The sequence below is a fragment of the Eptesicus fuscus genome, chromosome 14 (genome assembly GCF_027574615.1).
Source record: "Eptesicus fuscus isolate TK198812 chromosome 14, DD_ASM_mEF_20220401, whole genome shotgun sequence".
Classification (NCBI taxonomy): domain Eukaryota; kingdom Metazoa; phylum Chordata; class Mammalia; order Chiroptera; family Vespertilionidae; genus Eptesicus; species Eptesicus fuscus.
In genome coordinates, this window is record NC_072486.1 from 63,169,399 (window position 1) to 63,179,061 (window position 9,663).

A 9,663-nucleotide genomic window follows, 5' to 3' on the forward strand; every position below is an offset into this window, starting at 1 on the left:
TAAAAATCAATAAAAATATATCCTCAGGTGAGTATTTAAAAAAAGATAATAATAAAAATAAAATACTGGCGGGAGGGGAGTATTCAGAGTTGTTTAATGGGTACAGAATTTCAGTTTGGAAAAATGACAAGTCCTGGAAATGGGTGGTAATGATGGTTGCACAACAATGTGAATGTACTAGTATGTAATGCCACTGAAGTGTAAACCTAAAAATGATTAAAATAGTATATTTTACATGATGTATATTTTACCACAAGAACAAATGGTGGAACATAAAAAAAAAAAAATCAAAATTTAAAAATCCCACGACGTAGGACAAAAAATTGGCCCTTGCAAGGGCCCATGTGACTATGGGACCCTAAAACTTAAGTTTTATGATCTCCATGGTAAAGCTGTCCCATTTAAATCTGTGTCACTATTTAAAAAACAACAACTTTGTTACATAAGCAGAACATGCGCTTTGTAGAACATTAGAAAATACAGCCAAGTTCAAAAAGCAAACCGCATATTCCTACCTCCCAGAAAACATGACTATAATAACTACCTACGTGTATGTACCAAAATGAGATCATACTCTAAAAAATGTTTTACAACCTGTTTTTTTTTCAGTCAACACTCACTACATTTGTGTTTTGGTGTCTTTTCATCTCATGTGATTTCCAGGCCATATAAAAATTTGTCACATTAACTCCAATTATTCTTATACTTGCTTTATCCAAATCAGTATCCAATCCAGGACCACAGTTTCCCTATGTTTATTGTGATCTAGTACAGTCCCTTTTGAGGACCCTTACTAGTGGAAGCAATTGAGTCCGTTGTCCTACAGAATGACCCACCTTCTGGATTTGTCTGGCTACTTCCTGGTGGTATTTATCTTGCTTCTTTAGCAACTATATTTCCTGTGAAATAGAAGTTATATGTAAAGGGCTGGTGGATTCAGATATTGTTTTCCTTTCATGAAAATCATCAAGATTTCTTAGTATGGTGCTACGATGGGATCCCAAAGAATATCAGTAAGCTTATATTAGCACTTACTGATATTCTTTGGGATCCCATCATAGCACCATATATATATGGTTGCTAAAGAAGCAAGATAAATACCACCAGGAAGTAGCCAGACAAATCCAGAAGGTGGGTCATTCTGTAGGACAACGGACTCAATTGCTTCCACTAGTAAGGGTCCTCAAAAGGACTGTTGGCCCAGAAAGAAACTCACTACAGACCGATTCATTTGCCTGTCACTATAACCATTATTGCTTGTCTCATTTTCGGTTCTTATAAGTGTATTTCTAATAGCACATGATCTCACTCATCTAGGGGAAATGATGAACAACATAGACTGATGAACAAGAACAGACCCAGAAACAAGGAGGCATGGATCAGACTGTCGGGCCTCAGAGGGAGGGTAGGGGAGGGTGGGGGTAGAGATCAACCAAAGGACTTGTGTGCAAGCATATGAGCCTAACCAGCGGTTAAGGACAACAGGGGGGTGGGGGCATGTGTGGGAAGGGGTGTGGGATGGGAATAGGAGGATGAGGACAAATATGTGATACCTTAATCAATAAAGAAATTTAAAAAAAAAGAAAAGAATACATATCAGAAGAAAAACGATTTCAATAAATAGAATAAAGTCTTTGAAAAGCATTTTTCTGTGCCCTCAAGGAAATTAAATACAACATGAGGCCTTATGAAACAACAACAGAAAATCAGAGATATCAAAATCAGATTAAAAGAAACTTGGGAATATAAGGAAAGAAACAGAAGAAAAACCGATTAAATACCTAAAAGTCACATTAGAATCCACAAGAAGTAGAGTTGACATGACAGAAAACGGAATCAGTGACACGATAACAGGCTTGAGACCAGTACACAGAACACAGAACACAGGAAAGAAGGACAAGGAGGTGACGTCGCTGGAAGGATAATGGCAAATCCGCAAGACATTTCTGTTGATCCAACAGAAAGGTGGAGTCCCTGATGTAGAGGAAACAAATGGAATTGAAAAAGTAGTCAAACACATAAAAGAAAAAGCACTTTCTGAAATTAAAAGACTCAATTTGGCAAGTGAATAGAATTTACTCTATTCCAGGTAAACTGAACAAAGAAACCATTGAGACCAGAATAAGTCTTGTAAAGTTCCTAAGTCTTAGAGATAACAAAAGCACCTTACTACAAACATCCAGATAGAGGAAGCAGATAATCTACCAGGGGGAATGAAATGAGACTGGCCTCAGACTTCTTTTCAGCAGTTTTAGATGGCATAAGACAATGGAACAATGTAGAAAGAATGTTACAGAGGAAAGGATGTGACCCAATAATTCCATAAATGGCCAGAGATTTATTCAAGGATGAAAGTAGCAAAAATAATCTTAAAACTCTAAGTACACTAAAATAAGTAAATCTATAAGCTGGTTCTTTGAAAAAGAAAAGTTAGACATAGCATTAGCCAACAGTTTAATTTTTGAAAAGGAAAACATAAAATTTGAAATAAGAAAACACAAGTACAAATAACAAGGAAGTATAGGTTCCTGGGTGTAGGTATGGCTTGAAGCTATATTACTTGGAGTATAGTCCAGGTGGTCAGAGGCCCGAAATACTGTGACTTAAACAAAACAGAAGTTTGGTTTGCTCTTACACAGTAGTCCAAAGGTAAGCAGTCCAGAGCTGGTAATGTGTCTGTCATTCTCCACATGTGGCTTCCATCTCTGGGTTCCAAGGTGGCTGTTCCAGCTCCTGCCATCATGTTTGTATCCTGGCCAGTGAGAAAAGGGAAAGGGAAGGGAAGATCCCACTCATTCCTTTTAAGGGCATGGCCTGGAAGTGGCATAATCACTTTGCTCATATCCTATTGGTTGGAATTCAGTCACATGACCACACCCAGTTACAAGGGAAGCTGGGAAACATAGCTTTTAGCTGGGTGACCATGAGCCCATCTTGCACTGAGGAATTCTATTATTGATTATTTAAGGGTGAAGGATATCAGTGGATAATCAGCAATCTCTGTAAAGAGGCCCTGTCACAGAATTACTCCCTCAGGCATCCAGAGTAAATGCAGTAAACTTGGCTATCTCCCTTCACCAACCTCTTTTCTTCTTCTTTTTTAAATTGTTCTTTTGTTTGTTTTGTTAATCCTCACCCGAGGATATTTTCCATTGATTTTTAGGGAGAGTGGAAGAGAGAGGGATGTTCCTATATCTCTATCCCTCTCCCTCTCTCCCTCTAAAATCAATAAAAACATTTTTTATTTTTAATATATTTTTATTGACTTCAGAGAGGAAGGGAGAGGTAGAGAGAAAAACATCAACGATGAGAGAGAATCATTGATTGGCTGCGTCCTGCACACCCCCTATTGGAGATCAAGCCCACAACCCGGGCTTGTGCCCTGACTGGGAATCAAACCATGACCTCCTGGTTCATAGGTCGATGTTCAACTCCTTAGCCATGCCGGCCGGGCAATAAAAACATTAAAAAAAAAAAAAAAGATGCACAGTTATCCAATTTACAGGGCATATAAAAGTCATGGGAAGATTGCTGTTATCATGCACTGAGGAAAGGGGCAGAATGATCTCCAGATGATGGCTGATGGTCCAGGAAAATTCTAGTGAATTCAGGTAGACAACCAAACCCACTCCCCATCCCACAGGTGAATACTTTGGCTTAACCTGAGACTATTCTTGCTTTCCTTACCTTTTGGGGTAAATGTGGTAAGGGCTTAAGGGGATCACCCAGCAGCTGAGGTGCTCTGGTTGGGATTTAGGTTTCCTCAACCTTGTCTCACTTATTGCCTTAGGTCTTAACCTAAGTTTCATTTATATTCTCCACTCCTTACCCTGCTTTACCGTAATTGGAGTGCTGGCAAAGGCTATTTTCTGCTGCCCATCCATATTGATTGGTGTTGAGTACTGGCAAATATGCTGGAACTTCTCAGGAATTACTAGAGACTGCGAGAGATTGGGGAGAAAGCAGACACGGTGAACCGCTGTCAAATCATAAGCTCAGGCGGGAACACTAAACTCGTCACACAGGGAGCAACGGTCCCCCTCGCCCTGCAGGAACATGAAGGGTTCCGGCTTGGGGACAATGCAACCTCTGGGAGAGGACAAACCTCCTTCCTGTTTCCAAAAGTGCACTCTGCGTGCGGACCAGGGGCCCCCACACACGCCCAGGCTTTCTGCTGCTTCCGGCCCAGGGCTGACCCTTCCCCTGGCCCCACTCCCCAGAAAAGGATGTCTAGTCCTTCCTTCCCCGGAGCGGAGCGCCATCCCAGCTTCCGCACAGAAAGTTGCAGGCCTTGCCCAGCCGGCGCGGCTCTGGTTGAGCGTCGACCTATGAGCCAGGAGGTCATGGTTCAATTCCCAGTCAGGACACATGCCCAGGTGGTGGGCTTGATCCCCAGCGTGGGGCCTGCAGGAGGCAGCCGATCAATGACTCTCTCATCATTGATGTTTCTATCTCTCTCTCCCTTTCCATTCCTCTCTGAAGTCAATAAAAATATATTTAAAAAATAAAAAGAGTTTAAAACACCCTGCAGGCTCTCAAACAGGGTGTTTTCGGCTCCCTGAGAACTGATCTTCCCTGTGCTGGTTCCAATGTTGCTGGATCCCCAGGTGGATTTGGGTCTTACCATGCCAGCAACCCCAAAGCTGTGTGAAGGCCTCCTGTGGAAGAGAGAATAATCTTATTAACAGCAAAAATTCACCTAGTGACAAATAACAAAAAAAGAGATTAAGTGGTGGCCAGAGAATAAAGAGAACCAAAAGTCTGGGTATGGCCTAATAATGGAGAAAGAAAGCTAGTTAAGCCCTGCCATGCTGCTCAGTGGTTGAGGGTGGACCCAGGAACCAAGAGGTCACCCGCTGGATTCCCAGTCAGGGCACATGCCTGGGTTACAGGCTGGATCCCCAGTAGGGGGTGTGCAGGAGGCAGCTGATTGATGCATTGATGTTTTTTTCTCTCTAATCCTCTCCCTTCCTCTCTCTCTAAAAATCAATGAACATATATATCCTAACTAATAAAAGAGCAATATGCAAATTGACCGCACCTTCACTACGCCCACCAACCAATCAGGGCGAGTATGCAAATTAACCTACCAAAATGGCAGTTAATTTGCATATCAAGACAGCGTAGAAAGAAGCCAAGCACTGCAGAAGGGAGCGAAGCTGTGGAGAAGCAAGCAGGTGGGGCGGGGAGAAGGGAGGCAAGCTGGCGAAGAGCGCAGCAGGAAGCCCTATTGCAGGAATCTTCCTGCAATGGGCTACTAGTATATATATATAAAGAAAGCTAGTTAATAATAAAATTGTGTATCTTCTCATAAATTAACACACCACTACTACCAAATTGAGGTAGGCAGGTCAGGGAATGAGTAATCAGCTCAGGGAAAACAAGAGTAAGAAAAATCTTCAAATGTAGAAGCCCCGACCGATCACAGCATTGTCTCCGCAGAGGCAGAAAAGCTCAGCTGGGCTAGCCATTTTTCAGAGTTGTAGGCCGAATTGACAAAGATTACTCCATGAAAACAGGATACACCCCCCCGTGAGAAAACTGTCATGAGGGAACATAGCCAGGTTCTCACTGCACAGACAGTCCTTAGAGATTGGAGATGAGAAGTGAGTGGGAGTGAGGGCGGAACAAACAGGATGTCCCAGTGGTCCTGGGGAGAGCAGCAGGGAGCCCGAGGAGTAGGTGATGGCACCGCTGGGACTGTGCTGGGCACAAGAGATGGTGCCAGGGCCTTGCTTCCCTGGAGACAGGGAGAAGGTGTGGGACCAGCAGAGCAGGTGGGAGCAGGAGAAAGTGGAGATAGGAAAGGAGGCTAAAAAGTATCATCCAAGTCCATCGGGCAGTATCCAGGAGAAGGTCAATACTCCACCAGGGTGGTTTTCAACCCTGTCACATCCAGTCGCCTTTTCATGACAAAGATGTTGTAACATCTTTCACAATTCTGAAGTAAAATTCAGTGATTATAATTCACCTATCCATATTAATAGTCGATATACTGCCCAACAGTATTATAAAGGGTGAAGACTATAATAAAAAATATATTCCAATATGTAAGTGCTTTTGCATGACTCTGTTAGAAGTCATAATGAAATCTAATCAGAAGCTTGTACCAGAATGCAATAGTTCTTAAAAAAAAAAAAAAAAACCCTGTAAAGTTTGTGGAATTGGCTAGTCAAAAACGATAAAATTCCACTATAGATTGATAAGTGGGGCGCCAAATAGTCAACTGTGGTGGGCTAGTGTTATTATAGAGTTAAAATTCCTGGCGTTAGCTTGCCTAGCTATGGGGATAGGAGATGCAAATTCAATCCATTCAAGTCCCAGTTGCAATGTGGCGCCACCTGGTGGCAGTTGTCTGCTCTGCTTACACAGGTGTGTGAAAGAATTCAGTCTGGAAAGCTGCCTGGGCCCCTTGGCCTACCGATTAGACTGGGCTGAGCCTGCAACCAGAAGGGCCGGTGTTGACGGCTGACAGGAGTGGACATGATGTGGACTACCCCTCTGAGAAGAGGCCCAGATGGCACTGCCTACTGCCCTCTGGATTTCGAGAATTACCTACCAGCTGCCCAAAGCTCATGCGAAGGTGTTCTGGGCTTTCCTTTTCTCACCTGTGAGGTAGGTATCAAGAGGTGGTTGTGGACGCCAATTCAACACTAACAGGAATCCCCAACTTGGGGTGTGGTAAGGAGGACACTATTCAGTGCAAAACAGCTCAATTGTGATACATCACAGCTGTGGAACAGCTCAACTGTGACACAGCATGGCTGTGAGGCAGCCCGGGGGCCAGGCCCCTCCAGCTGTGCTGATCTGCTCTCTCTGGTGAGATATCTTTGGTGTTGCAGCTCCTGTCAGGATCCGCAGTCTTAGGTGCATTTCAGAGTCAGAAGGGAGCTGACTTACATAGACAAAAGTCCCCTCCTCTGATCCCTGATTGGTCTGTCCTCATGCAAATGAGGATTCCAAATCCTCACAGTTTGATTGGTCCAAAGGCACCATCCTAATTAGTCAGAATGGAGCTGCCCTGATTGGTTGGTGGAAATGTTGATGGGATATAGCTGTGCAGCTCCAATTGGATGGGGAAAGCCTCAGTCCTATTGGTTGAAATAGGATTCCAGGAACTCCTTTATAATGGCTGGCTCATGCTCTGGCCAGATGGTTCAGTTGGGTAGAACATGGTCACATACACCAAAAAAAGGTTGCTGTTTTGATTCCCGGTCAGGGCACATGCTTAGATTTTGGGTTCAATCCCTGGTCAGGGTATGGGAGGCAATAGATAAATGTTTCTCTCACATCAATGTTTCTCTCTCTCTCAAAAAAAAAATCAATAAAAACATATCCTTGGGTGAGGATTAAAAAATAATATCATAATAATAAAAGGCCAAGAGGCATCACGACCGAAATGACCAAACGACCAGTCACCATGAGGTGCATGGAGCACCTCTCGGGCCCTCCCCCGTGGCCCACAGTCTCTGATGGAGAGGGTGGGGCAGTGAGGCAGCACGGCTGCGAGTGCAGCAGGCGGGTGGGCGTGGCTGCGTGATTTCACGCACTGGGCCTCTAGTGCAGGCGTCCTCAAACTACGGCCCGAGGGCCACATGCGGCTGTTTTTGCCGTTTTGTTTTTTTACTTCAAAATAAGATATGTGCAGTGTGCATAGGAATTTATTCATAGTTTTTTTTAAACTATAGTCCGGCCCTCCAACGGTCTGAGGGACAGTGAACTGGCCCCCTGTTTAAAAAGTTTGAGGACCCCTGCTCTAGTGTATATATAAGGGCTGGCTCGAATGCCAGGAACAGTGCAGGCAGGCAATTCAGTATAGGCTTCTCCCTGAATTGCAGTTTCCATAAGAGGCCCTTATGTAGCAATGGCTGCTGGCTCTGAGTTATTGTTGTTGTTTTTAATTTTAGCCATCAGGAGCCCGTTTTAGTAGGTATCTTCTTTCTCAGGGTCCACAGAAGTATAGTTCATAATAGCAGCCATCTCACACAATTACGAGAATCACATTAGATTGTAGTTGTGAAGTCACTTTTTAAAATGCAAAGCATTTACAAATGGGATGGCCTGAGTATGTGTGTGTGCCAATTCATTACTACCAGTGGCCACATTCTTCTTGCATCTAGTTATGGCCCTTTAATGGCAGTGAGGGGAGGGATGCAGTTATGATTGCAACAATTAACATTCAAAAACAGTGTTTTGTTTGGGGATAATTAAAATTTAAGTGATTTTTTTTGTTTGTTTTTAAATATATTTTTATAGATTTCAGAGAAGAAAGGAGAGGGAGAGAGAGATAGAAACATCAATGATGAGAGAGAATCACTGATCGGCTGCCTCTTGCACGCCCCTACCGGGATTGAGCCCACACCCCGGGTATACGCCCTTGACCGGAATTGAACCCGGGACCCTTCAGTTCATAGGCCGATGCTAGGGCTTAAATGATGTTTTAAGGAAACTTGTCCATCTGTCTTGTTCTCTCTAATATACTTAATACAGGCATCAAGCGCAGTGTCTGGTACCTAGTAGGAACTTTATGAATGCTTACTCAATGTTGTGGTAGTATTTTTCAGGTAAATATCCCCCATTTGCCCGGAGGTTGGCCAAAGCCCCTGCCCTATCCCTGATGTGCACACACGCTGTGTTTTCCAGTTTGCTTCCATTAGGTCCCGGGTGGAAGAGTCCTACCAATTAGGACTCCCAGAGATGGGTGGTCACCATCTTCCTTACCTGAAGCCATGTCTTCATTAGCAGCCAAAGTGGGCACGGCCCGGGGAAGCCTTCATAACTTTACAGTGGGGCAGTACAAACTCAATTTCTCGCTTACGTGAGTGGAGTAACACAAAGGTATTTCCCAGTTGGCCGCCATCATTCTGAGGATTTCTTTCTTTTTTGTTGTTGTTGTTAATCCTCACCTGAGGATAATTTTTCCACTGTTTTTCAGAGTGGAAGGGAGAGAGGGAAGAGAGAAAAACATCAAAGTGAGAGAGAGACATTGGCTGCTTACCGTATGCGCCCGACCGAGCGCGGGGAGCAAACCTGAGACCCAGGTACACGCCCTTGACCAGGAATCAAACCTGCAATCACCCTAGCCGGTTGGGCTCAGTGGATAGAGCCTCTGACTGTGGACCAGAGGGTCCCGGGTTCGATTCAAGTCAAGGGCACGTACCTCGGTTGCAGGCTCCACCCCAGCCTGGGTCCTGGTGGGGGTGCATGCAGGAGACAACTAATCGATGTATTTCTCTCATATGGATATTTCTCTCTGTCTTTCTCTCTCTCTTCCACTCTCTCTAAAATCAATGGAAAAATATCCTCATGTGAGGATTAAAACAAAACCAAACCCCTGCGACCCTCTGATGCTCTAACCACTTAGAAACACGGGCCAGGGCTGAGCATTTCTTTCACTTTGGACTTGGAGCAGCCCTGCCTGCTGTCCCCTCTCCCTTTGAAAGAGAAAGTTGGATATTGCGCCTGGCCATATCCTCTGGACTGCCTTCCTTGACTTTGCTCGGCTGCTTTGGGATTTTAATTGAAGGAACTTTTTCCCCACTTATTTTCCCATGGAGTGAGCTCCTGCTCCCAATCAGTCCTTCCCTGCAAACCCCGCTCCTCCCCCCACAACGACGCCCGCCCACCCCCCCCCCGGCCCGGCCATAGCACAACGTACAACAA

The 9,663-nt window shown here is 44.4% G+C and overlaps 1 long non-coding RNA gene across 2 annotated transcripts; it reads right to left on the minus strand.

Moving 5' to 3' along the window:
• Window positions 1-2,449: 2,449 nt before the first annotated feature.
• LOC114227243 (uncharacterized) lies at window positions 2,450-6,830 on the minus strand. 2 transcript variants are annotated; one of them, XR_003613297.2, is made up of 4 exons: window positions 6,609-6,830; window positions 4,625-4,658; window positions 3,830-3,941; window positions 2,450-2,752 (listed from the first exon to the last, which is right to left on the minus strand). It is a non-coding gene; the product is annotated as an uncharacterized LOC114227243 (long non-coding RNA). The 2 variants fall into 2 exon arrangements; XR_008558153.1 differs by having other exon boundaries at window positions 6,560-6,830.
• Between the last annotated feature and the right edge of the window lie 2,833 nt (window positions 6,831-9,663).